We start from the raw sequence: 27389 nt of genomic DNA, 5'->3' as shown, positions 1-27389 counted from the left end.
TACTGAATATTTCATTCGTTTTGCTTTGAGAATCTTTCAGATATCTTCATTCATTTCGCGTCAGCGTGATAAAAAAAAAAAGCATGATTGATCCCTATTCGAAAGCAATGCAAATATCAGTGTGGTATGCTGCGGGTGCTTTTAGAGATAATCCGTGACGGGAAAAGAGGTAACCTTCTGTTTCGACCATATCTGTGGCCCTTGGAGTCCCACAGCAGTTCCTCTGAAATGAACTCCAGCTATTAGACGCAATGGGCCCTTACAGCCTGGCGCTGGCCCTTTGCCACCTTCCCTTCAGTAATGCTTTCGTGCTAACATGGATTCTTGGTTGTGTCAGAGCGGCCCATTAAACGCACAGGCACGATGCACATGCCTGCGGGTCTCCCATAAATAAGGAGACACGTCTTTGAGTTCTGCATGCAAATGTGGGATATGCATCTGCCAGGTGCCAAACGGTCAGCATCATTAAACACCACCCCCAAAATCTAATTTGCTTCTACTCTGATACTATATGCAAAAGACTTTATTAAGCAGTGCCACTCTTGGGGACAAAAGGGTAAGCATTTCCTCAGTATTCCACAAGAACACAACACAGACCTCAGGGATACATGCGTTTATATAAAAAAATACAAGGGTAACTGGAACACATTGAGAATAATCTTTAAATTTCAGTTCAGAATTGAGCAGAATCTTATTTCGTTTGCATACTTTAACATATAAAAATAGCATTTTAGGTGTGTGTATGTAAAGTAAAAGGAATTAAAGCATTCTTCCATCTGAACCAAACAAACATTTGATTACTTAAGTGCAAAAAATTAACAAATCATTCATAGTCTGTGTTCTTATCACGGCAATAACAACCAAGTGAAATCATTTTTCGTCCTTACATTTTGTAATAGACAACTCATCGGTAGCCTACGTGGAAACTGCACATTTTTTTTCTGCCGTGTTTCATATTATTTTTGTTATAGTAGTCTGTGAGAGAAAAATGAAAAATGCCTTCCCTTTTAAAAGACAGGGCATTGGATGCCAAGTTAGTCTTTAGAGTGTTCCATGTTCCCGTTCTCCACCTGGAATAAACACAAAAGACCAACATATCCTTTAATAAGTGCACTACTAAGGGATCCTCTGTGAGGATCTCCCATCCACCTTCCAGAATTCCAGTAATGTCTAGTACAGGACCATCAGCTGTGGCCATATGGCAGCAAGTCATTCTCTGGCCACTCAGCTCTCCAGATCAACATTGCCAGTCCGGCTATGATGCCACACTGTGCACACGCATAAAGGATGCCCCACAAGGGCACCTCTACGTGTACAATCTAACTCGTTCACGTATCCACGACTCCAATAGGAAGGAAGAGTGCTGCTCCTCAAATGAAGACCAGGAAATAAAAAAACACTTAGGGTCCTCCGTTTGATTACTCTGGTCGTGTGCCTCTCACCGGAACAGCAGACTTGGCACCTCCATGGGCACTTATGACTCTGTTGCCTGTTGTCACTTGCCTCTGGTTTGGTGCCAATCACCTACTTGGCAGAGAGAGAAGCAGCACAAAGTCACTGGCAGGTGCAGAAACCAACACCTATGGAGCACCGTGGTGGGGAGTGGGCAACCCTCAGGATCAACGATGGCCTCCAGTAGGCCAAAATCCAATCTGTGCCTTCCTGCTTGCCTAAGCCTCTAAATCTGCAGTGCCTGCTTATCTGCATGTACCTTCGAGAAATCTCACTTATCATTGTTTTAGCTCTCCAAGATCAAACAGAGCGTTAAAACCAGTTTAATAACTTTACCGTACCCATAGGGACGTATGTGATCCTAATCTGAAGCCTACCAAAAACCAAGTGACCAACCAATGTTATTGTTGACTGATTTGAACTAAGAGAGGCTGAACTCGTGTTCCCTGTTTGCAGAAGTCCTCTTATACAAAGGAGAATGTAAACAGAACCTAAACATCTGTGGAATACATCGAATTCATCCTTTCAGGAAATAAAAGTCACCAAAACCACTGGAATAAAAAAAGAACAAGGGCAAACAAGAAAGCAGGAGGTCAATCCACTGTGCACATGACCAGTGTCCAATATTTTAAAGCTGCAAACAAAGGAAGAACACTATCTGAAGTGGTTACTTTCAGCATGAATGTGAACACAGCCCCAAGAGCACTGCTCTGGGGTAAGCTCTGAGAGTGTCTGGCAGGTTTCCCCAGGTCAAAAGGCTAGAGCTCTCGTCCAGGCCGTGAAGCAAACAGGCAACGGATGCTGCGGACGTACACATTCTGCATGCTAATAGGAACGTACACACCTCAGGTCTGTGGCCTTTGTAAGCTCTGAGTATGGCCAGCCACACCCCATTAGCCCTAGCTGTCTGCTTCTCTGTGGCTTGCGGGCCCAAATGCGCATAATACAACTTCTGAAGGTGCTGCCAAGCAATAGAAATTGGAGGGAAAAAAGAGAAATCAATGCCCATTGCTGGTTTGTCATTCTACACGCCATGTGTTTTGATCAACAATATCCCCATTAAACCCTGCTTAAATGACACCCGTACACACTCATGACCCAACAGTGACACCAGTATTTTTCCCGCAGCAGCGTTCGGTGTCTTCGTTTGATCAAAGTGCTAATTTCTCCCGCACATCATTAATAACGGTGAAGGCAACTGGCAAGGGTATTGATCAAGGCAGCTGGGAGAACTTTCACCACCCTCTCAGGTCATTTACTGCCCGCTTTTTTCCCTAAAGAATAGAAACCATACAAAGCCATGCATACGAAGGAATACGTCAATCAAGTGTGAAGACGCAATGGAGGACAGGCGCTGAGGTTCAATGGAATGCAACACACTCCTCAGCTGTGTTCAGCTGGCAGCAACGATAAACTCTGATTCTTAGCTAAACGATCCCAGGGGCATGAAATAACAGATGTGGACAAATAACACATATCAAAATCTAAATAATCAGATGTTGCAGACAGACTCGTCTTTGAGGCTGCAGTACTGCAGTAGTATATAGGATGAAACAAAGCACAATACAAAACTCTCCAGAGCATATTATGTTGGTCACAACACCCACAAGAATTCATAAAACTTACTCATTTATATCAAGATGAAGGTCCGCCCCTCTATCCTCTAATTACAGAAACAAACAACGTACATTTGGACATTTTGTAGTCTTATTTTTCACTTCTCCGCAGTTTTATTTGCCAGCTTTATCGTTTTCAGGTATAGAAAAATACCGCAATTTTTGTTTATCATTCATGTGCATAAAACGAAAAGGACATTCAGATGTGCTCTGAAACACCTCAAGAAACACACATTTTACAGTATAACTGACAGCCTGCAAAACTGAAAGCGCTGAGTCCACAGGGACACCATGTACCGGGAGCTCGAGGCTGCAACCTTGCTGAAGAGTAGCGGAGCACAATCGGTCTTTAAAGAGGGAAAACCAGACCATTGTTTCCAGCAAAATAAGGGTGGATTGAGCTCCGCACAAAACCTGGGAGGCCAAGTCTTTCTTTTTGACACGAGGACATGCGTGCTGCTTCCATTCCATGCCAGCAGGAGCACAGGGGCAAGAGCAGGTGCACCTGCTCCAGACAGGCCATGCGCAGCACATTTGCAACGTCCAAGGATCCAGCAGGGCTGCTTTTCCCTCCGTGAGCCTATCAGGGATGGTGATGAGCAGTTCAGGGTGACACTGCAGGCCCAAGCTGTGCTTTGTGCTTTCCAAAAAGAACCCATGCCTTTTATGTGCTCCCCACAGGGCCAAATAGCACAAGCTGGTGCACTGAGGACCCACAGCAACTCCTGACATCAATAAAATCCCCCCGACTCCAGAACAGCAAAATTCACGAATGGGCCACTGCCTGGCACATAGCACCCTGCGATGCTCTAGCGCATGAGCTGCCGCTCAGTTGGTGTGGCAATCCAGATTTTTAAACAATTTCATTCAGCTTGATTGGCGGCTTGCTTTGATGTTCCCTCACGGGCAGCGAATAGCATTATCAGTGCTACATATCTCAGTATGCCTGCAAAATTAGGGAACAAGCAAAAGAGAGAACAAGAGAAAAGAAGGAGGCTACGCAGCGAGATGGACCTACAGCTTTTTTTCCCACCATGCCCTCTGCCAGCCTCAGACAAAGCAACCATGATTACAGGGCTTCCCATGATGCACTGCGAGCCCGAGCCAAGGCCCAGTATCAGAGGAGTTATGGTTGCTGGACTATTTCTCCTACCCAACGTGTGCTCCCTGGCCAAGCCTGCCAAGCGAGCCTTTTCTCTTCCGTCCAACTAATACTAATCTCGCAGCTTTTGTCCAGTCCCCTCCTTGGTTATTTTAATTCAATTATGCAGAGAGCCATCCAGCTTGTTGTCTCAGCATTACGATACTGTGGCTGGTATCTGCTGTCTGTCCATATTATTCCCAAGTATGTGCCGAGAAATCAAAGTGAATCACACAAAATCAAATCAAGTTTTTCATAACAATACTTGACGTACTTGAACTTTATATAGGAATGCATCATCAGGTCCTCGTGACGAGCTAAATTCACCTCTTGCCTGTGGATCACGATAGTGTTGATGACAGCGATAATGATGACATCAGTACGGCCTTCACGCATGGACTTTGCTTTCACTCACCATATCCTACAGGTTGCACATCATTCATAAATAAGCCAGGCAAACACAACACAAAACAACACAACACAACACCATGTTCTCAGCCAAGTGTAAAAGATGATGTACAAATGCAAATATATTTTAAAAGACAGGACCACACTGACCTTAGGTTAGTCACTTATCTCATTATATAAATGACACTACAACCATGAAGCAGATTCACAGCAGAGGCAAATTACAGCAAGGCCTCAGACTGTGGGGAGGTGTGACTGGCACAGAAGATGATTCAGCTGCAGAACACAATGAAAACATCCACACCATCGCAGCACGTTACAATACGCACCTGTAAAAACCATGTAGAGTCCCTTTCTTTTGCTTCTTAGAGAGTAAGTTTAAAGCTATCTGCTTGCCTAAGCAGCCCAAGATATAGCACGACACATTCCTGGTAAATTATGCCCTCTCAAAATACTTCAGCAGTGTCACAACTGTAGAATGCAGCCCTGTGTCAAAGAGGCTGCCAAATATTGTTCTTTGAAAAAAATCTCCCGTGTCTGTCATCGACACGAGCACCCGTGCAGCCGTGTGTGACCAGACAAGACAGCAAAAGCGGTATGCGGACAGACTCGGTGTGGAATAAAATGCACGATCCAGACCCAGCACAAGTTTCGGGGAGTCGGGTGAAGTATTTGACAGTGTGTTCACCCGACAAGAAATGCATGCGGCCTTTCAGTGGATGCACCCTAATCGGCAAAAGTGCTGGCGAAAAGGGCCATTTTTATAGCAGACACTTTTCTTCGAAGTGACTTCCAATGAACTCTACGTAGTGTTATCAGTCCACACACCTTATTCACCGCGGTGACCTACACTGCTAGATACACTACTTACACTGGGTCACTCATCCATACGTCAGTGGAACACACTCACTCTGTCACTCACACGCTATGAGTGAACCTGAACAGCATGTCTTTGCACTGTGGGAGGAAACCGGAGCGCTCGGAGAAAACCCACGCAGACACGGGGAGAACATGCAAACTCCACACAAACTGAGCAGGAATGGAACCCATGTCTACTCGTTACTCGCTGTGCCACCGTGCTGCCTTTGACTTATATGTGACAAGAACCCTGCGTGAAGCTGGCTTTACCTGGCTTTACAGCTTCTCCAGCAGAAAGCTGTCCGGCCATGTGGCATCAAAGCGGGATAGAAAAGAGTGGCGAACACACAGGCACAATTTAAAAGGCTGTCCCATCATCTCATTTCAGAAAGCAAAAAACAGCTGCCCTTTGTGTGCCGAACCACCATTTACCTAGAGCACACTCACACCCCTTTATACTTAGCACCTACAAATTCACTCTCCGAGCACCAAAAAGGAAAACGGACCATTTACGAAGGAAGCTTTTAAATTTTACAAAAAAGGCAACATGTTGGGCTTCCATGTCAATCAGTACATGCAAATGAGCAGAAGGGAAATCAGACTGCTGTTGAGAAAAGAAGACAAAAACGTGGAAATCGCTGGTACGCCGCCTGTGTGCATCCAAAGAAACGACTGAGCCTAGCAGTCCTGGGAACTGTGTGAGTCTGTGGTGCACCTTCATGTCGGACCTGTTTCTGTGCCTGGGCGGATCTGCAGGAGGGGCGTGTGCTGCCGCATTCAGAGAGGAGCACCATGGCTAATTGTGATTCCGACACTCTCCTCTCCTCTTCTCTCCCTCTCCCTTTCCCTCTCTCTCTCTCAGGCAGCTGCCTCCAGTTACGCAGGGCACATTTCAAATGACAGGAGGAGGGTGGGGGAGGCGGGGGTGGAGCTGGGGGGGGGGGCTAGAATGACGAGGAGGGGGGAGGGAAAGAAACAAAAAGGTTGCACAGAGATTGCACAACCCTTCCCGAGCGGCTGGGTCCGTGTGCCGACGAAGAGGTTCGGCCTTAAGATGCTACAGGCCGAAGACCGAGAGGAAGGAAGGGCAAGCACACATACAGACAAACAGATGCACACTCGTTCCCTCTCAAAGACACAGGCACGCGCACATGCAATCTTTAATTGCTTTTACCATTCATAACTACAATTTATTTCCTCTTCCAGTCGCTAAAGTACAGCAGTACATCCTTTAGATATCCATCTATGTGTAAATGCACAAAACTACGTTTATGGCAGCAAACTGTACCGTGTATAAGACAATGCCACCCAAAAATCAATTTCTTTGTGTTCTCAGTCGGACGAATCTACACATTCACAGCACATGCAATGCTAAAGTGACGAAGTAGTGAAGCCCACATATATAAAAAGAGTTTCTAAACTGCGTATGACTTGAGCACCTTATCTGACCATAGCCCCTGTCCTTTGGTAAGAGACTCGTGCAAATACATCCGCCAAAACAAGATAAATTCTTAAAAGTAATTAGCGTACGTTTGGAAAACTACGTATGCTATAAAGCATTGATACTATTTAACAAATTCTGCATATGACACTGCGTTGTTTACAAAATAGTTGGTGACAATCCTGATACTAGGATCACAACGATAACCAGCGCTGCAGACAGACAAGTGTCTACTGAGGAAAATCATGTCACCTTTGTCTCGTGCTCATCCAGCCGTGTGACTGAGAATACACATAAAGAGGTCAATGTATGGTCAATGTATGAACTAAGAAGTCTTTACAATCACTGTTACGGTTGTCAAGGTGAGCGTCATTTCTCTATTCATCTTCTCCTCTCTCCCACACTGCCGTGGCCTCCATCAGACGGAGTTAAACGCACGTGTGTAATTCCCTATTCAAAGAGACCAGTAATTTCCCTTTCGTCCTCCATAAACTTGCCTACATTAAAGCTCAGCTGTTGACAAATTCTAGACATTTTTTCACAAACATGACACTGGCCTTGAGAGCTTTTGTTGCCGGGCAATCTGTTACCGGCAGCAACCGATTGCTGCCCACTCCCTTGCTCAAACACCACCCAATGCCCTGTGACTTGGCCGTCTCCCAGTCGATACACGTGGCTTTCGGGAAGATGCGCGACGGTCCCCGCGTCACTGTGAAGAAGTTGGAGAGCAGGCCGGCTTGCCTGAGCCTGCCAGCCTCTGCTGAGCGCCACACACGGCCCCCGCTTCCCCTGTGCGCCACACCATCCATTTCTCATGCAGCATGTTTGACAGCGTGCGTCCTCCTCACCGTACCTGCTGTGGATCTGCGGGTCCAACAAAGAACTGACATGACTCCCCACGTTTCATACAAATGCAGAATCTGTGCGCTTGCAGACCACATGCATTCGACTGTCTGAACCTGCTCTGCGTGCCCATTCACAGATCTGCAGCTGTAGTATATTTGTGGTGTCATGCACTGTGTGTGGAATCGCATGAGACTTCAAGTCCAGTGATTCATTTGATTGTACTTGAGTCACCACCATTTGCGGAGAGGCATAATGTGAATGAGCCACCTACTACAAGGGTCTTTCAAAGAGAAAAGGTCCTGTGTGGGACAACGCACATGAGTAAACTGTGCATGGTCTTCTCCCATATGGTTAAAAATCACATCTTTCAATCAAGTTTTTGTATGTACTTGTCACCTGTCTAACACAGTCACCTCGCCTGTATGATTCAAAAAGACTATCATTCACCATTTACACTGTGCTAGCGCACCGACAAAAGGTCTAACTGCCTGTCTCTCCAAAATACTCTATTTGAGGGCAGCAGCTGGCAAAATGCACATTTCTTGTTTTCTGTGTTGCACTTCGGTTTGGAGAAAAGTTTCTACAAAATGAACACACTTTGTACGTTTAGTACATGGCTGAATACATTTCCGAAACGTAGCTACACTTCAGTGACTGAATTTCTCATATTAAAAACAGACCCGAGGACGTTTGATGGGAATGCATAACTCTGACCCAAGGAAGTTTGAAAATGGAAGTGTGGCCAGCAAATTCCACCACTCAGAGAAATCGATTTCCCTCCCAACACACTAGCAACTTTAATTTCCTCGGTATGTGACGACGACTGTGGCTGTCAATTAATCAATCAAAGGCGGAGCGCCTCTGTGGCAACGTGCAGGCAATTTACTGCAAACTCCCAAATGCAGGCTTGCCTCTCACTACATCCGGGTCCTCACTGTCCCCTGGAAGCGCTGAAAAGGGAGACGAGAGATAGAGAGCACTGACCTTTCAGCACTCATGGGAATCAGCCACTGGTAGCTAGTGTGTTACGATTATCTTCTGTATACCAGCAGATGGTCACTTACATCCATTGTGCGTCATTAAAAGACAAACAATGTTCCAAATGACACGGAACACTGCTTTATGTGAAGGGGCCAGTGATCTCCACGTGTGTGAAATTATACAAAGTACGGGTGTAAGCTCAAAACGCTCTCCCACAGCCGAACTCAAAGACATCTACAAGATGAGGCTGATGCTCAGAACACGCTGCTCTCCACAAAATAAGAGCTGATGGCAACTGGGGCTAACCCATTAATGAGACACTGCTTAATTTAATTAACATTTCAATTGCTTAGAAAAAATTGTGAAGTTGTAAAAGCAGTTACTGGTTTTCTTCTTTTTTTTTTTTTAGCAGTTAATAATGCTCTATGACCAGATTTACAGTACATGGCATACCTTTTAATTTTATTTTTTGTTAGAAATTATGAGTTTTCATATACAGTAGTTTATAGAAAATAGAAAGTTCAAATTTTTTTTTCAGTGCGAACATCATTTACTTACATCAAACTTGATTCATAACATCATACTGCAAGCATAAATCCCAATAAGGAAAATAACTACTGCTGTCATATACGGCCACAGTTGTAGCCAATTAGTTTTTTTTCTTTTTGTCTCAGAATACATTTGCTCTACAAAAAAACACAACCCAATAATTAAACATTCTCCCAAAAACTTTTGGCTAAAAGACATGCTTCCAGGTTGAAAAACGAGTTTGTCAGAAGATTTCATTCAACTTCAAACTGGAGAATTCCAGGAAATAATTACAATTTGAAGCAACTGGAGGAGAGCAGCCTTGCGAGCAAACTCCTGCACACTGCACAGCCCAAATGTCTTTCATATGCAAAGACTCTCCAACGTTGCCTTTGATATTTGTTTTTTTCTGCCCTGTTAGAAGTCACTGTTGTGATTACTGTTGCACTATCAAGGACCAGGGCACAACCGAGGGGCTTACGGCTGGTTTATGCAGAGGAGCACAGAAGTGGTGTCATAGTCAGATGTAAGCCAAGTAAACACAGCCTTTCTCCCAGCAATAATTACAACCCTTGTGAGCCGGTATATGTTATTACAATTCCGTGAAGCCATATTCCAAGCGATTTTTTTTTCACAGCAGTCAATTGTTTGCTAGGCCTTCCATGTTTTTGAAATGTGAAAAAATTATTTGATCCTGACAACAAAATTATACCCGAGTATGAGCAAGAAGTGTAGAAAGCTCATTGTACTTAAAGCACTGTCTCAGACAACGTGAAATAGCCTTATTCGTGCAATAACACAACATTAAACAACGCATCACAAACAAGGAAAAAAGAGGTTGTCATTAGTTTTGTTTTAACTTATCACATCATCAAAGGAAGATTTTTTTAAAATATTAAATCCACCCATTCATCCATCATCAGAAACCGCTGATGATGATCCAAACCAAATCTTGGTAGCCCAGTCTATTCTGGAGGAATAAGGGATGTGGCAGGGTAGTCTCCGAATGAGATGCCTCTCTTAAATAAGCTTCTTAAAAATACACCTAAGCAATATTTTCTTAAAATCTTCCTGAAGAAAGAACAATTTCCCCTAGCAATTATGTTCAAAGAGGTACACCCCAGTCACAATGGGAGGGAAAGCTGAAATGCAAATACAGATAAAAATGCAGGTATTTTTGTGCACACATTACGACGTATTCCCGCCTGAACCTTGCGTTAAGAATAATCCAGCTTTCTAAGCTCAGGAAAATTTAAATGAACTTGATGTTAATTCTTATACGTCACACTATGCAGGCTGTTGGGTACATGAGTTTTCTGAAGGCGGTTAAACTCTCTACAGGAACTGGAGGCACTGGTACAAGTCCCACAGTCAGGGTCTGAACACTGTAGGTGATGAGAAGTGGCTTTCCCCGAGTACAACCACTCCTGGGCTTCTGTCCAACGAGACACCTGGCAAAAAAAGGAAAAAGGCGAGCATCACCTTGTCTAAAACACTCTCTAGCGCAAACAACTATAAACCCATATTGCTTTTCAGCCTCCGTCAAGACGAATGGAATTACCTTCCTCTGTACTCAACAGGGACAGTGACGAGCAGATGCCAGCTGAATCAATGCTACCTGTCAAAAGCAAATAAACGACAGGATTGCCAGCATGAAAAAAATCTGAGACGGTCCCTAGACTCAAACCCACGAAAACTACATCAGTTTTGTGCATTTATCTAATTTTGGACTTCACAGTGCTTCTAGTGTCCTGAAAGAAGCGCCTGAAAACTTTTGATTTGCTATGAACCCATTTACACTTAATAAACGCTTCCATTTGCATTACTTAAAGAATCCTGTTTTGCTTTGGTGGGCAATTATGTAGGTATTAACAGTTTTCTATGTGACGAGCTGAGAGCTAAATCCATGTCCAGCTCCCTTTGTTTTCTACTAAATTTGAGTTAATTGATTCAATCAAGTTTTGCTGATTTAGCTGAACAAGACTTCATCAACTGCAATAAGTTGTCATGGTGATGTAGCCCTGGTAACTAAATAGCTCAACAGAGAGAAAAACAATTTATCATTTTTCCAGATAACCAAACCCACAAGATTCAAATAAAATAGCAGTGCATGGTATATGTATTCTATCATATTTACCATACATATAAAATGTGACATCCACATTAATTAGTAAACAATTCATGAAATTACATGGTCTATTTTCTCTTTTCTGGTCTCATGTAAGCACTGAAAGCTTATACCCAAGTCCAGAAGGCTATGGCTCAGACCACCTGCTATTTTAGGTACAAATGAGCAGAGTCCGCTCGTTTTCCCTCTGTAATAAGACACATTGATCGGCAAGCCTCATCAAGGTGTTCTGTGAAAGAGCCGAGTGGATGAGCCGCAGGGTGGGCTTCTGTGTTTAACTCAGGACACAAGATAGGCTTGGGGGTTTACTTCAGAGCATGAGGCGGGCTTAGTTGCTTGTGCCGTCAGGATGACACCACCTCGGGCGAGGCCGAATGAAAGCTCCTGCTCCCAGCCCAGTCCTGCAAGGTTTAACAGCATGCAAATTCAAGGCCTCGGTCTCCAGCCAGCTCTGCTTCGCCCAGGGGTCCCGGTTCCTCTCTTGTGGTGACCTGCCTGCGCCTGCTCTCAAAACGGCCCTGCCATTTTAGGCTGATGTGGCAGCCAATTAAACAAAGTGAATGAGAGGAAGGGAGAAAAAAAATGCAACCCAGGCGCTTCATTAAGTGGATAAGGTTAATGAGTTATTTATATGATTGGCGTACTCCACTGGTCGGAAAGGTTAGGCGCTCCATCGCGGCTGCCCTTTGGAGTTGCGAGAAGAGCTACCCCATTCTCGCGCTCTCTCGAGCAGCCATAATGAGGGTCACACTCCCTCCCAGCACCCTCCTCCCCTTGCATACTTGTGCAGGGCGTGGGGAGAACGAAGAAGGCCAGCCCGTTGGCTCCAAGGGCTGCGAGGGAGGCCTTGGAGTGGGCCACTCAGCGATGGCACGACTCAACATCTGATTGCTCTCTTGGTGATGTGGTGGTCTAGGTCCTGCTTATCAGCACACACCTCTCAAAGGGGTACTGGGTATTTCAGGCCATATATTATGTTGCCAAACTATCGAAAGCTTCACGTGCACATGCTGCAACAAGAGGTTCTGAATGGCCTTCAACAGCCACTTCCCTGCTAGTAGGAACACCCTCGTATAGTGTTTCTGTCCCCTTAAATTTCCTCTTCGCTACATTGTAAGGCCTCAACCCAGGGCCAATGCTTCCTTGAGAATCGCCTCTACAGGTAGAACAGGCATCAAGACCATACACCTTGCATCTTGCTAAATGCCTAGATAAAGCACAGAGCAAAACAGAAAGTCAGCTAAGTGACAGCAGATGACAATACATCAAACCAAAAGCACGTAGCAGACAGGAAAATGTGTGCGCTGCACTTAGAGTAGCTCCTAAACAATGTGTCTTCGTGGAAACAACTACGACGGAAAATGCGGCAGAACCTTTCAGCCACACAGCTTGGGCAACACACCAACTGAAAGAAGCGCTGAGTAGAAATCTATTACTAGGTGAACAAAATAAGATCCTGACATATATACGTAACATTTGCTTGGGCAGCACTAAGAAGAAATGTGATCATGAGGTCGGATGTGACCTGACGAGGCCAGCTGCAGGAAGAGCCTGCGAAGCACTGAAAGACAAGCTACCGCCATCGAATGAGGCCAGAAGAGACAGGCAGTCCACTGGCGGCAACCGACCACACAGTATTTCTGTCAGGTCCTCCATCCCGGTCAGGCAGCGGGCACCTCTTATGACTGAGTATTGGACAAATACAAACAAATGAGGCAGCGAGCAGTGACTCAGTGCTCTAATGAACCAGTGTATTGACTCGCTGAATTTCCTCTCTGTCTGCACTGTGTGGATCCCAGCTGCCACTCTGAATACCAATTATTGTGCTCCTGTGGAGGGGGTGGGGCGGGGGAGGAAGCCAGTGAGCCAGCCAAACAGGCAGCCCAGCGCGCTCTCGTCAGAGCCGGAGAGGGGGCTGCTGGGTAAAAGCCTGGGGAGAAAAGGAAACGAGGTGGTGGAGAGTAGCTGGGGGGGCGGAGGGCTGGGGTATTGTTCCAGCTAGCTGCATCCTCGCACTAAGATCGGAGGGGCGTAACCGGCCATTTAACTGACCGCGTCATCCTGCTGCTTCCGATCTGGCTCAGGTGCTCCTCACCGGACACCGGCAAAGCTAGGCCGACACTGGGCCCACACTGGACACGGCAGTCTGCTGCATCTCTCATTCGCATCCATTCTGCCTCTTTGCAATTCTCATGACAACCTTAATGAGGATCCTCGCATTCTGTACGATACCACTAATTTGAGAAATTTCCTGCACAAAGACATAATTAGACATAGTAATTAGACACAGACGTTGGTGCACAGAGATCCTCTGCAGTTCAAGCTATCCGCCTACCTGATATATGCTAAAATAGGCACCGCCCAATAAAAGTGAGCAACTCTGCTAATTCTACCTGGGCTCCGCATTTGGCCAACGGATTCAACTGGAGGGGTGTCCTGCACCAAATGTAACATTTTGCCACACTTGCAAGAAAGACTATCAGTCATTAACCTTCATCCTCCCATCTCCACACACACACACACACACACACACACACACACACACACACACACACACACACACACACATCAAAGCACAAGAACATGATTAAACTGGGCGAGAGTCAACAAAAGACCTTCACAGTTATGCTTGGATTGCTAATTCCAAGGCTACTGGTGCAGAAATGACAGATATGATTTCACATTTGGTAATTCACATCATGTTGTACAATTAACTAACCTTAGGGACAAACTAAGACATGCGCTTACATTTTCAGGTTTACTATAGTCTGTACATACACATTTGTCAGTAAAAACGCATAAATCATAATGGTGAACCAACACCACTCATTTCACCTGACCTTTTCCCCTGTGGTTCAGAAGGAAGGCAGGATTGCCAGTTGCCTCAGTGTCCTACAACTCATCCCCAAGCTGGGCATCGCAGAGGAGTGTCTGTGCTAAATGTGAGATACATTGGAGAATGACGAGCGGCACAAAAAGTGCTCATGTCATTTCACAACACCATCAACTTTGAAACCCTACATTTAGATCCCTATTTTATTCTCTCTCCTCTCTGTGCATTTTTACTGGATAAAAAATAGTTTGAAACAGGATAAAGCTGGAGCTGAAGTGTACAAATGGACAAACAGCCACCCCCCGCACACCCCTGCCCTGGAGGTAACAGAAAAGGGATTGAAATGACCCTGTTTGTCACAAGAGAAAAAGCAGGTCCCATGGTCACTCGTATGTGTGAACTTACAGCGCCGCTCCTGGACACAGACAGGGCCTTGAGCGCTGACCGAGTTATGCTCTGAGTCAAAACGCGGGCTCTCTCAAGCAAAGCCACATGTAGCGTGAAGACACTTCTGCCTTCTTCATGGCCACCCCTCAGCTCTGTGCCAGGGTGCCAGCCTCACAGCCTCATGCACTGCAGCTCTCATAAGTGCTTAGGAAAAGGGAAGTAAAAGCCAAAGCACTGTGGCTTAGGACCTCGCATGGATCTGCTACAGTAAAACTCATCAAACTGCAAGAGCATTTACAGCTAATATAACAATTTAAAGCATTACAAATGTTGTCTAAATGAATCTTAACTATAGGACACACACACTGGACATATTCCATAGGACTGTGTCTTGCCTTGAATACACTCGTGAGAAGGAAATGTCTGTTACAGTTACAGTAACGGCAGCAAAGGGACTCAACCTCTTTTAACACATTTCAGTATGAGAACACATGGTGAAGTTGAGACCCTTGTAGGGCAGCAAATGGCAAAGAAAACACACTTGTAACCTGAATGTTCCTGGTTCATGTTCCAGGAAGGGTCCAAAAATTGTCCAGTAAAATATTCATACTTTGCAAGTATGCACACATCTGTAAAATTCAAAGGTGTTATGGAGGACATCAATTAAGCAATGAGATCATTTACATTTATTAATTTGGAAGGAGCTTTTCTCGAAAGCTACATACAACTCAGTAAACAATCGTGCATTTCACATCAGACAAAGAGCTTTAGATGCAGACATAACTGTCCCACTATTAGCTGTCTGATAAGCACCTTTTTTGCCAGCACACATTACACAAAGAGCTGCTTACAGAATGCAGTATGACAGAAAATGCAAAACTGATTATGACAGATGATGTGATGCAAGTTTATCGAGTTACGCGATCAGGAGGGAAGTGGGTCCGAAAGAGGTTGAGACACCCTTCTTGAAAGGGATTCAGCAGTTCTAAGGGACAAAGGGACCTCAGAGCCAGAGCCAAAACTGCAAACCTACGGACTTGGCATTTTGACAGCGACATACAAAATCAAGGGTGTTCTGTAATACATCAGATAGCAGAACGGTGCTATGCTTCTGTCTCGCTGATCCTTTTAGGCTGGTGTTCCCGCTTCCAGCATAACAGATACAGTTGCTGGACCAGGGCAACCTGTCTGAGCTAATTCACGCTTCACTCATTTGCTAGCCAGGAAGGTTGGTAAGGAGAGTAAATTGAGAAGATGCCCCCCCTCCACCAGATAACCAGACCCCAGCAGGAGCCAAGGACACAAGCCCACAAACTACCCCGGGGTCTACTCAGAGAATGTCCAATGGTGTCGAGTGTTCAATACACGACACATATTTATCTTCTAACCTATTTTTTTCTCTTCATTGTTTTAAGCTACAGTCTACGTCTTAGAAGATGCGGATCACACACCTGCACGTACAGATATATATACGTATAGATGCGTGTCCATACACACAGGTACACATCAAGCAGCTGTACAACCTGCTGAATCCTTTGTGTGTCCCACAGAGCTCCAGGTGAGGCTCAAGCCAGCTGGCCACCATCTGTCATGGTGGGGATCTCATATTGCTGGGAGTCCTTTGTGGCTCAGTCATTTAGGACACAGGCTGGGTCCTACACTGTTTAAGTCTGCGGTGTGTCACTTTCCTACTGGAACGCAAAAACAGCGTATACTTTTGTTGGAGAGGTTGGTCTTTGGCACTGCGTCAACGTTGCCTTGTGAGGTCAGGCACCTGCAAGTTCCCAGCTACACAGTGAAAGACACATCTCTCCTCCGCTTGCTTCTCTTTCTTCAGAGCATCATGGTGCAGTCCACTGCGCACAGAAATCCAAAGGTTATTTATTTCATAAAAATAATTTAAATGACTGAGAAAGGGTGTACAGCCATGTGCGTTTTTGTATGCTCTTTGTGTGTGTGTAACCTTGAATTGCTGTACAGCTCTGTGAACTGAAGATTCTCACCTTTCATACCAAATGCAGTCCCTGTGTCTACCACAATAAGCCCTTAGTTACAAGGTGAAAATGTAACTGTTTTTTCAGAAATCTAAGACCCTTGGGAAAACTGTAAAACTGCAGAGAGCAGATGAACATGGCAAAAACACGACTTCAAAATGGTGCTACAACAGAAAAAAGTTACAGTATCAATTTTCCAGTTACTCTGTTCTGCAGCACCTCTGTTTCAGTTAAATATAGAATGCTAGATGAAATTAATTTTTAATAAAAAAAGTCGTGTACACTTCGTATCTCTGGATGTTTATTACAAAAAACCCTTTCTATGTTGCTTCTGAAGCAGCTAAACAGAACTTTACAAGCTGATGGAAGAGTGATGCACTACATGGGAATGTGCTTAGGATGCAAGTGCCTCAAACCTACCATTTCCCATGGAGAACAAGAACAAGGACATTTCACACTCCACTTCTCAGAGACAGATCCCAATCCCAAAAAGGTAAGCATGTCTGCGTTTCTCTGCAGCGCACAAGCAAAGTCATGGCAATGTATGTTCAGAGGTCCACCAACAGACTGGATGAAAGTATACCCACAAACTGTTAAGAGGATTTATTCTTAATCCACTGTTGATTAAGTTTCGACCAAAAATGTGTAACAAATGTAACAATTCAGGTTAAGAATCTTGTTCAAGGGCAGAGCAGTAGGTCCCGTTCTGGGATCAAACCATCAGGCTTCAGGATTTAAGTCTGTGTCCCAAAACACAGAGCTACCTACTGCCGAGGTGTAACTACAGCACTCTTTTGTGGAAACCCCAGGCAACTTACGAAGGTCTAGGAGGTTAAGGCTTGCGTGTACCTTTGGAGCAATCGCTAGACTGCGAACATCATACGATACATGTAAACAGCACGCACTGTACAAACAGAGGTACAACCCAAGTAAGCAAGTAGAATTGCTCTGTAATGTAATGCAGTGTAACGGTGGAATTAAATTAGCACCCACAGAAGCCTTATGAAATGTCTTCTAAACACAAGTACGGTTAATTAAAGCGTCTGTCCAGAACTGGCAGACATTGGTAGTAGTGAGCTGATATCAACTAAGCGTGCATGTAATGGTGCACTGTCTCACTATAACAAGCCCTAACAGAGCAGATTTTGGTACTTTAAAAAAAAAAGGAAAACAGAACACTTTAAAAGCACAAAAATCCAGCCAGGAAAACAATATTAAAAGCCTGTCATGCACTGAAACAGGATATTTTAAGGGTTCAGAGAGTAGAGAAGCATGACAGGAGGCCTTTTGAAAGCCGCAGCCGTGAGAGACGTCCTCCGAGGCGGCGTGACTCAGACGTGCAGCGCTGGGCTTCTGGAGACACAGGTCACACAAACGCTAAATACAACAGTTATTAGGGGACGGGCTGTACAGCACAGCATGTACTGCATATCTCTACTGTTGTTGCCATTTATATAATTACAATAATGAGCTATGCTTCGGCAAGAGCAAAATGCCATCAATGAACATTGTTTTAAACACATTTTGCATGTGTTTCCTTCCTCATGTTCACAAAAGGTTTTGAATCCTATCATATGTCCCACTACGAGAAAATAGCCAGTCTCCACAGACAGTGATTTTCTAGCTTGGTAAACAAGACATGACAGTTTCTCATCCCAGATGAACATCTAATTTGAAAACAATGGAAGTCCTGCTGTCGATTTTACTGGAGTCGCCTAAGGTCCTAGTGACCAGTTTTTGATCATATAGAGAAAATATTTCTTTATAAATAAACATCTCTTCCTGTGAGGTACACTCAACTCACACTCAATAGTAAGTGTTGTCAGGGCTTCAGGACAGCACACCATACAACACAACCTTCTCATACAGAATATTAACATTCCTTCTCTCGTCTAGGAGAATAACCTTCTGTTATAGACAAAATAAAAACTTCTATGAGGATGACAAATCTAAGAGGCTATCATTTTTTAACCCAAACAATACGTGAGAGATGATTAAAAAAAAAGCAATATAAGGCAACTGGTAGGCAACCTGTTTTTTCTCCTCATTTGTAAAATACATATATTGAGCCATTCAGAGTTTCATATGGGGTAATGAGATGATACCATATTCAATAACAGTAAAAATGTTTACAAGCTTACATGTGCGCTGTTAACTGCTGTGACAGGACTACAGTGAGGACCCCTGCAGCTTGAGGCCTTGCCCTCTATCCTGTTGGCTAATAGCAACATTTCAGGCTAAAGAAAATGTAAAAATTGACCTGTCCCAAAAAGATTACCTCATGTCTCACATATCTGATTAGTTATTAAATATTAATAGTAATAATAATACATGTTAAAAACTGATAATTAATTAAGCATATTTATATATTAATATACCTTTAATATAGAAATATTATTAATTTCATTTAAACTGGTGAATGTACCTGAACTTAGCCAGATCACAAACAAGAATAAATGAGTATATTTTAAAGGATGTAAAAGGCAAAAATATAACATCTAGTATCGAACCCTAACCCTCTTCACCACCTTATCCACATTCTTTTGTATAAAATATAGTCTTGATCTCGTGGCATACTTCCAGAAATTAACCCTTATATCAGCAAATCTTTTGTGTTAATGTTCAAACTAGCTGCGGCATAGCAATAGTCTTTTCCAGCATGGACAGGATAACTTTTGCCTTCAGTTGTTTTTCCATTTTAAATACCCAACAAGAGCCATCGCAAACCATCTCCCAAAATCAAACTGACTTTAAAGTTCGGCCTTATCCTACTTGTCAATTCAGTGTCAATTTTTATAATGCATTTAGTCCAAATAACAGTAAAACATTTTGCTGATTCAGTCTCGGGTTAGTATTTTACTGTCTGGAACATCAACACTTTTTTATAACCTAACAGAGGGGAATACTATGCATATACAATCTCACTTTCTCTGAATGGTAAAAGAAACAGAAAATGCAATGGTGCAATAATTGGCTGTTTTTGGAAAGGGTAACGGGAGGAAAATAACATGCATTTTTTATGAGACAAAACACTACCACTAACTCAATACGAGACAGGTCCAGGGAGAATTGATGGAAGGAGAGCAAAGTCTGTTTGCAAAGTTAGTTTGTTTTGAACTTGAACTTTCTTCCCCATGTATAATTTTGGTTCTAGTTGTGCATCTGGAGTCTTTGAAAATGCCTCCATGTTTTACAGATTGAGTGAGGCGGGGGGTTGGGAGACACAGCGTGCCAATTCTATTAACAGCATGCTGAGTCTTAACTTAATGGGTGTGAAACATTAACTGTTCTGCAAAAATATAACCTGGTTTTATCTTTAACAAAAATATCCTCCTGGGAAAAAGACATATGTATCAATTAAAAGAGGATTTTTTTTTCCCCCTTGTCCGACTAGGCCGTTTAGACCTCAGATAATAAAGCGTTCAATCAATGCCTCCTTTGTAGAACGATCTGCCCTTATGAGAGATACTGTTTATGTATCACATACACACTTTGACAGCGTGATACAGTTCTGCAAAATATTTGCAATGTGCTAAAAAAATGTTTCAGATAAGGGTAAGGAGAATAAGAAATTATGATTAGCAGATGCTTCAAATGTGTGACTGATCACTGGCAGTGTAAATCATTGTTGGATCTGATTGAAAAAGCACTTTTGTTAGCCTTTCCTGAGAAGGAGAGCCTGTGCACTCACGCAGTGCGATCTTTTGTGTGGCTTCCACAAATCTCCCCTCTTCTGCAGCCGCCTCCTCCCCTGCACTGAGCCGGGACATGAAACCAGAGCCTCTGCCATCAAGGGCGAGCAGCACAATGGCCTCTTGTCATCCCCCAGTGCAGCTCTCACAGGGGGGAAACCTGGCCCTTCCCAACATCCCTGGGGGGCACGCCCTTACGGGGCACTGCTGCCCCCCACACCTCCCAAAGGAAGCCTACTTTAAGAGCATGGCTTTCGTGCAGTGGAGGGGTGTCCCAAGGCTGCCCCTTAACACTGCAAAAAAGAGGGGCTCAGACCGAGGGAAGGTTCTGAGTACGGTGGAGAAAGGCCTGTCACACAGTTACACAGTCCATGGCGGTATCACAAACATGACGTGGACCCCACAGATAACCGTGGGAACTCATGTTTACCAGGCTGCGCCACAATGCAGGCCACTTTTGTCTGTTTATCTACATAGTTGTTTAACCGAGAGCAGCAGGTGCACCTGTATCCGCAACAACACTACTCCCTTGTCTGATGACTGGGTTTTTGTTTCGTCGCCCAGACATTCACATTGGCACGTCACGATCTAATCCAGGGCTGCTCCGCTCCGGCCCACAAACAGCTGAATTTCTGTAGCTTTTAGGAGGTGTCCTTGAAATTCCGCCTTATGAAAAGTGAGAACAATAGAGGAACTCGCATATCCACTCCACACAGTGCAATTTCAGTTACTCGCTTAATTAGCTGACGAACAAACAGAGGGAGCCTCATGGAACATGACCGCGCTTTGTCATTACGAGTGCAAATTATAAATCCTGCTGAGGACAACCTGAATATGGGAAGTGAGCCCGCAGTGAGGTTAACGGCTCTGTCAGTACATCGGCCAAGCCCGGCATCCATGGGCAGTCGAATGCCGTGAGCCAGAGCAAGAGCTTCGGGAACCTTCCTGTAAGAGATACGGGTAACGTAATGCAAGCTGGGCGGCACTCGAGCACACGCCAGGCATTTGCTCATGCCACAAAGGAGCTGCAGACCATTTGCCCGTGGGGGGGTGGGGGTGTCATTCCCAAAGCACCGCGGGACATGGTCCGAGGGCAAGACAAGCTGGCTGCTGGCTGCCTGGCTGACCTTGAAGTCTTTTTAAAGACCCATACAGAATCAATCCAGGTTTTCAGCAGATCATCAGCTGCAGCATGCATGCGCCCTAGTCTGATACCATCGCTGGCGATTTTAATATCACATTTCATAATTATCATAAACTCTTACATCTCTGTGCCTGAAATTCTCCAGACAGACCATAGCAGCTATTATATGGGACCCTCTGCTCAGAGGAGAGTTTTTATTTTTTTTTCATTCAACAGAGAAAGATGCAGCTCTGCCTTTAAGACGGGAGCACTGATGTGCGTGTGTGAGAGCAGCAGAGCGAGGGGCTGGCAGGAGCAGAGCAGGAGGCGCAGATCCGAGCGCTCGCCGGGTCCCATCGGACCAGTCTCAGCTCCTTCCCTCCGGCCATGAAAAGCAATCAAAGAGCCCTGCCGTCTCCCTTGGACTTTACCTCTCTGTTTAATTACAGCACGCAGCCGCTGCGTCTGCGCAGCCCGTGACGCTAGGCTGCTCTCCAGTGGGTGGGACCAGCTGTGGCAGGATAGCACTCATTGTAAGCAGCGATCTCAGATAGGCCGCTCTCCTCGAGGCACATCCCATCTCCGCTCTGGTTGGGTCAGCCTTCACACTTAATCACAACATTTGTTGTCATAGTATTGGCTTGCGCTTCTCTTTTTTTATACTGTGTGAAAAAATGGCCTTGCCTTTCTGCAGAAATGGGCAGCAACCTTATGCTGGTCCCATCACAAGCAAACATTCTGAAACAGTGAAGTAGCTTTAATAAAATAACATGTTAATACATCACTAGTAATGGGCGTTTTTATATGAATTTATATATCACTGCCATTTTCCCGAATGTGTAGTAACAGGTCAAAAGCAGTAGCAATAATAATAATATAATAATAATGGTACTAATTGACAGGAGTAGTAACAGTAGGAATAACTATGCTTTTCTCATGGCTGTATTATTAATGAATCAATGACAATTATTTGCTAAAAGACAAGAATCTTTTGAAGGTTTCTTCTCGCTTTTTTCATTCTAGAGATATGCTATGAGAATATTGGTGCAGTACAAGCATGCCAATTACATCTCACTGTAAAGCTTTCTTGCTGTCTGTACACACAGACACACAGTGTCCACAGCCCTTGCTGCAAAGACCCTGGACCCTCAGGTTAGCAGCATGTGCATCCACAATTCAGCTGTATGCAGGACGCTGCTCAAAATGGCCGAGCCGTTGCCTCAAAAAGACCGGGGTGCTTAAAGTGTCAACGACCTACAGCAGACCAGCAACACTTGGCCTTGTAGCAATAAAAGCCATGCCTGGGCTGTCCATGGTGCCAGTCAAAAGGGCCATGGTCCAAACCCAAAAAGACTGTACTCTCTATAACTGTTTCTGTCCAAAAAGAGAAAACCACAGGTAACATTAGCCTGTAACTAGACTTACATTTAAAACACCTTTCCTGTTGTCTTAAAGCTAAAACTGTTTTGGAATGAAGACTGTGGTTTAAGTATTTGTCTTTAAAAGCACTATAACAATTAAAATCTCACACACACACACACACACACACACACACACACACATACACACTTGCACCCAGGGCACAATGTAAATATTTTTAACAGAGGCTTTTGATGCCTTTATTCTATATTTTGTCACCGTTCTCATGACTACCCTCCTCTGGTGAGGCGCTGATGCCTTTACAGTTCAGAGCTGCTGCTAAAAAGCATTTCTTTATCATATGCAAGACCACATGGGACATTTAATGATCCAATGTACTGTAAATCACTCTGCAATAATTGTGATGCAGTCTACTAGATTGAAAGAAATTACTGATTGGTTTATTCAGTCATCCACTATTCACTTAATTAATTTAATTAATTAATTATATCGTTCATTTGTTTGCTTACTGGACACAAGGTGAGTGAAAAACTATGTAGTACTGACTCATTGCAGAAGTACATTGTGACTTCAATGTGTGTGGAAAACCTCACCTATTGCAGTGCCTAAATTCAAAGCAAAAAGTTATTCATAATACTATTTTACTACTGAACCAGGGGGTGCGGTGGCACAGTGGCGCAGTGGGTTGGACTGGGTCCTGCTCTCTGGTGGGTCTGGGGTTCGAGTGCCGCTTGGGGTGCCTTGCGACGGACTGGCGTCCCGTCCTGGGTGTGTCCCCTCCCCTTCTGGCCATACGCCCTGCGTTACCGGGTAGGCTCCGTGACCCCGTGTGGGACAAGTGGTTCCGAAAGTGTGTGTGTGTGTGTGTTTTACTACTTTATGCAGCTACTGGTGTGATGAATGCCGAAGCACATGGGGAAGGAAACAAACTAACTGTATTTAAGAATCACACGTCTGCATCTACAGTAAGGGCCCCTTTCTGTTAATGTATGCACAAACTGTATTTTCTATGAGATGTACGTCACTTTGGAGAAAAGCGTCTGTCAAATGAATAAATGTAAATGCACTTACTACATTTCTGTACTTTTTATAAGCGCATGTCTTTAATGGAAATGTTCCATTAAAACCATCTTGAACAACAAATACCTATTATAATTACTCTTGTTGCAGTTGCTACTATTATTGTACACCGGCTGAAACCACTTATCCCAAGCGGGATCACGGCAAACAGGAGCCTAACCCGGCAATGCAGGGCGCAAGGCCGGAGGGGGAGGAGACACACCCCGGACGGGACGCCAGTCCATCTCAAGGCACCCCAAGCGGGACTCGAACCCCAGACCCACCAGAGAGTGGGACCCAGCCAAGCCCACTCCACCACTACGCCCCCCCTTAACACTATCACTGTTATCATCAGTATTATTGCTGCTGTTATTGTCAGTGGTAGTATCACTGACTATAAAGTCACAAGAAAGCCAGCAGCAGTTTGTAAACACACACGAGGCTCGAGGAAGAAACTTCGAGCCGGACGATGCTGGCTGATGAGCTGTGACGGGCCCTGTAACAAGGGGTCTATCCGCACTCTGTTATACCCTGTTACATCCTACTCTCTTGCGGCAGGTCTGCGCAGCAGCACTTCATCAGAGCCACTGGCTTGTCCATCCTCCCATGTTTCCACATGTCCAGAATGTGCAGGCTCTGAAGTGACTAGGGTGGCCGGTTGAGCGTAGATGAGGATGAGGATGAAGAAGAGCGTCTGGCCGGGCGCATGGAAACCTCGTGCTCCTCTGGGACTGGAGGAGGGCTTCGACGTGCCGTGGGAGGTGGGGAGGGGGTCCCGGGGGGTCCTTCGGAGCACCGACCGCCTCTAGTACTGCGCGGCGCAGCGCGGCGGTGTGACGGGAAGCAGAACGCGGGAGCGCCGCGGCGCGAGCGCCGCACACCTGGCCGCTGTTCACAGCTACAGCGCGCGCCTTCCAACCAGCAGCGGGAAGGCCCCGCGCTGAGGTACACTGAGGTACACTGAGGTACACCTGACCGAGGTACGCCGAGCTCGGTGCACTGAGGTACACCCAGCAGCTCCTAGTGCGGGGTACACCGACCGAGGTACGCTGGGCTACGATGAGTTCCACTGACTGAGTGACTGAGGTAAACCGGAGTACCTGACCGTCACCACACAACCATCGACCGCACTCCTCAACAGCACAGCGACACCCAACTTACCTCCAGATGCGCCCAGCCCGCGCTCCCCGCTCCGCCTCTGCCGTTCACAGCAGACGAGAAGGCGTCTTTCCCCTCAGCGCAGCCACTTCTCCATGTTCTCCATGTTCTCCATCATGTTCCCCCCCGAAGCCCGGACATCCAGCACTAGCAGGTGGACGCGCCTCTCGGCGAAGGAGATAGGCGCGCTCCCCTCTCTCCTCTCTCTACCACTCCATTTTAAATTACAGCGGCGCTCGTATTCCAGGAAAACGGCCGGGCACCTCGGCTATTCCACTCGCCATTGATTGAGATTCCCGGGCTTTAAAGTGGCGACATGTCGCTCGCGCCGCTATTCCTGCTCGCGAGGCGCGCGCTCGCTCGTTTTCCACCATCTATGCGCTGCTCGACGCTGCCATTGTTACGCCTTATCTTTTTTTTTCTTTTTTTTTTTTTTGGCAGCTGGACCCCCCCCTCCCTGACGAGCGCAGGCTCGTACGCTCGCTCGATCGCTCCCCCCCTTCTCCCTCTCCCTCCCCGACCTGTCATAAAGAGCGCGCCCACCGAGTCCGCGCGGGGGCCGCGCGCCGTGTTGCGGACGCGCCGCGCAGAACAGGTGCTTCTGCAGTTCAGTTGGAGAACTTAATAAATTGCCACAGCGCTTTTAGTCACAGAAAAACGCTTTAAAAGAAAGAAAAAAAAAAAACTAACCCACATATAACCTTATAATCACGCCCGTTTGACTGTAGTACTTAAACATGACTGGGAAACGTGACCCTTTCGCAGGGACACCGAGACCGGTAGTTCTCATCCTTTGAGAGAAAGCTGAAGGCACTCAAAAAACTCTAAAGTTTCAGATTGTCACACGTTTTACTTAATGTTTTTCGACATCTCAAAACAATACAAGAGCAGGACATGAGAAAACACACCGGTGTGTGTTCGTGCGTCTCCACGGGCCAACGGCCGAACCTTGAGCCAACCAATTTTGTGTCTAATTTTCACTGTTAAATAAATATTTTCTGTCTTCGCATTTCCCACTGAAAATTGAAAACTGTTAGTTTATATCTTTCTTAATGGCTGACAAAAATTACTCCAGAAAAGACGGAGGACCGTTGGAAACACGGTGAAGTTCTTCATCGCCTCAGCCTCTCCTCCCCACGCTTTCGGATTATCCTCATCATGGAAAACATTTGAAAATCATTCTGAATTACTATGGATAAACATTCAATCCCAAAGCCGTGTCTTTGTATTTTTTAAATGAAATGAAATGCCTCAACACACCGTTAGTATGGAAATATGAAACCTCTGGAACTCAATGTCAGTATAGCACCTGGGGTAGACCACAAAAAAATAAGCATATATTACATTTATTACATTAGAAATGGGCTAAACTGTAGAATTTAGCCTTGTGTGGGTAAGTGACACATTATATAAAGGTTTCAGAGGAAGAGAATGTTGTCTTTCTCTTGCAATGATTTTTTTTTTTTTTGATTTTGCTGTAAAACAGCAAGAGAGCCAGCGGAGGTGCAAATATGAAATTTGCAGGTCACTGCCCTTGTAATATGTCATATCTTGTAATACAGCACTTGCCCTAAGCAATGTGCACCCAGCCATGTCACCAACTATCATAATAATCATGCTTTACTATCATCCTCTGCTAGAAGTGTCCAGACATCTCTCTTCCTGCAGATCTCTGTGGAAAAGTGTGAATGGCTCAGTGGTTGAAATCACAAACAGACAACTCTATCTTTTGAGAAATATTGGCGCACATGTAAATGTCTAAAAAAAATTCCCTTTTTGCCCTGCAAGTAGTTCCTTTAACACACGGCATCTGCCTTAAAAACAACCTATGCATTACAGAATGAATAGGGACCCTTAAATGCTCTTTTCAGCGCTGGGACCTGGGACTGATCCGTGATCCAGAGCACCTTTAGCCCATTGAATAATTGAGACCGATTTAAAGAATCACTGAAATTATATCCACCATCTGGGGGGCAGGATATCAGGAAAAACAATCAATACACATTACATAACTCGAAACAACAAATTTGTAATTTGCCATCGTGATAGCAGTGATTTGGGGTCTGGCATTATATAGGAGGGAATTTCTGTAGCCTGTTAAAAAAGTACAATTTCCTGTGGGTGTTTTATTGAAAGTATTACACGCACACCCACAAACAGGTTTTATGTAAGAGGCACTTAAAATATGATAGGAAATATGCCTACTAAATCTTGCAGTCCCAAGTTTAGGTCCAAAGCGCAAAAGGGTCACTGCATCTAAATTGCATAATTGACCTAAAATACAGAATCATTACCTGTTCTTTCACAGAGCACAAGAAGAAGAAAAAACAGATTAACTATGACACAAAGGTGCTCAGCTGATGT

At 44.9% G+C, this 27389-nt stretch overlaps 1 protein-coding gene across 1 annotated transcript in view; it reads right to left on the bottom strand.

Annotated features, from left to right (window-relative positions):
* The window catches only part of nexmifb (neurite extension and migration factor b), a 65198-nt gene extending 39686 nt beyond the window's left edge, over window positions 1-25512 (bottom strand). Inside the window, exon 1 of the mRNA XM_029257686.1 lies at window positions 25029-25512. The gene's annotated coding sequence lies outside the window, so the exon portion shown is untranslated. The remainder of the gene's footprint in view (window positions 1-25028) is intronic.
* Window positions 25513-27389: the final 1877 nt, after the last annotated feature.

The sequence above is a fragment of the Scleropages formosus genome, chromosome 13 (assembly GCF_900964775.1).
Source record: "Scleropages formosus chromosome 13, fSclFor1.1, whole genome shotgun sequence".
NCBI lineage: Eukaryota > Metazoa > Chordata > Actinopteri > Osteoglossiformes > Osteoglossidae > Scleropages > Scleropages formosus.
The sequence above is the reverse complement of the archived record's forward strand: the minus strand, read 5'-3'. Positions and strand labels throughout refer to the sequence as shown.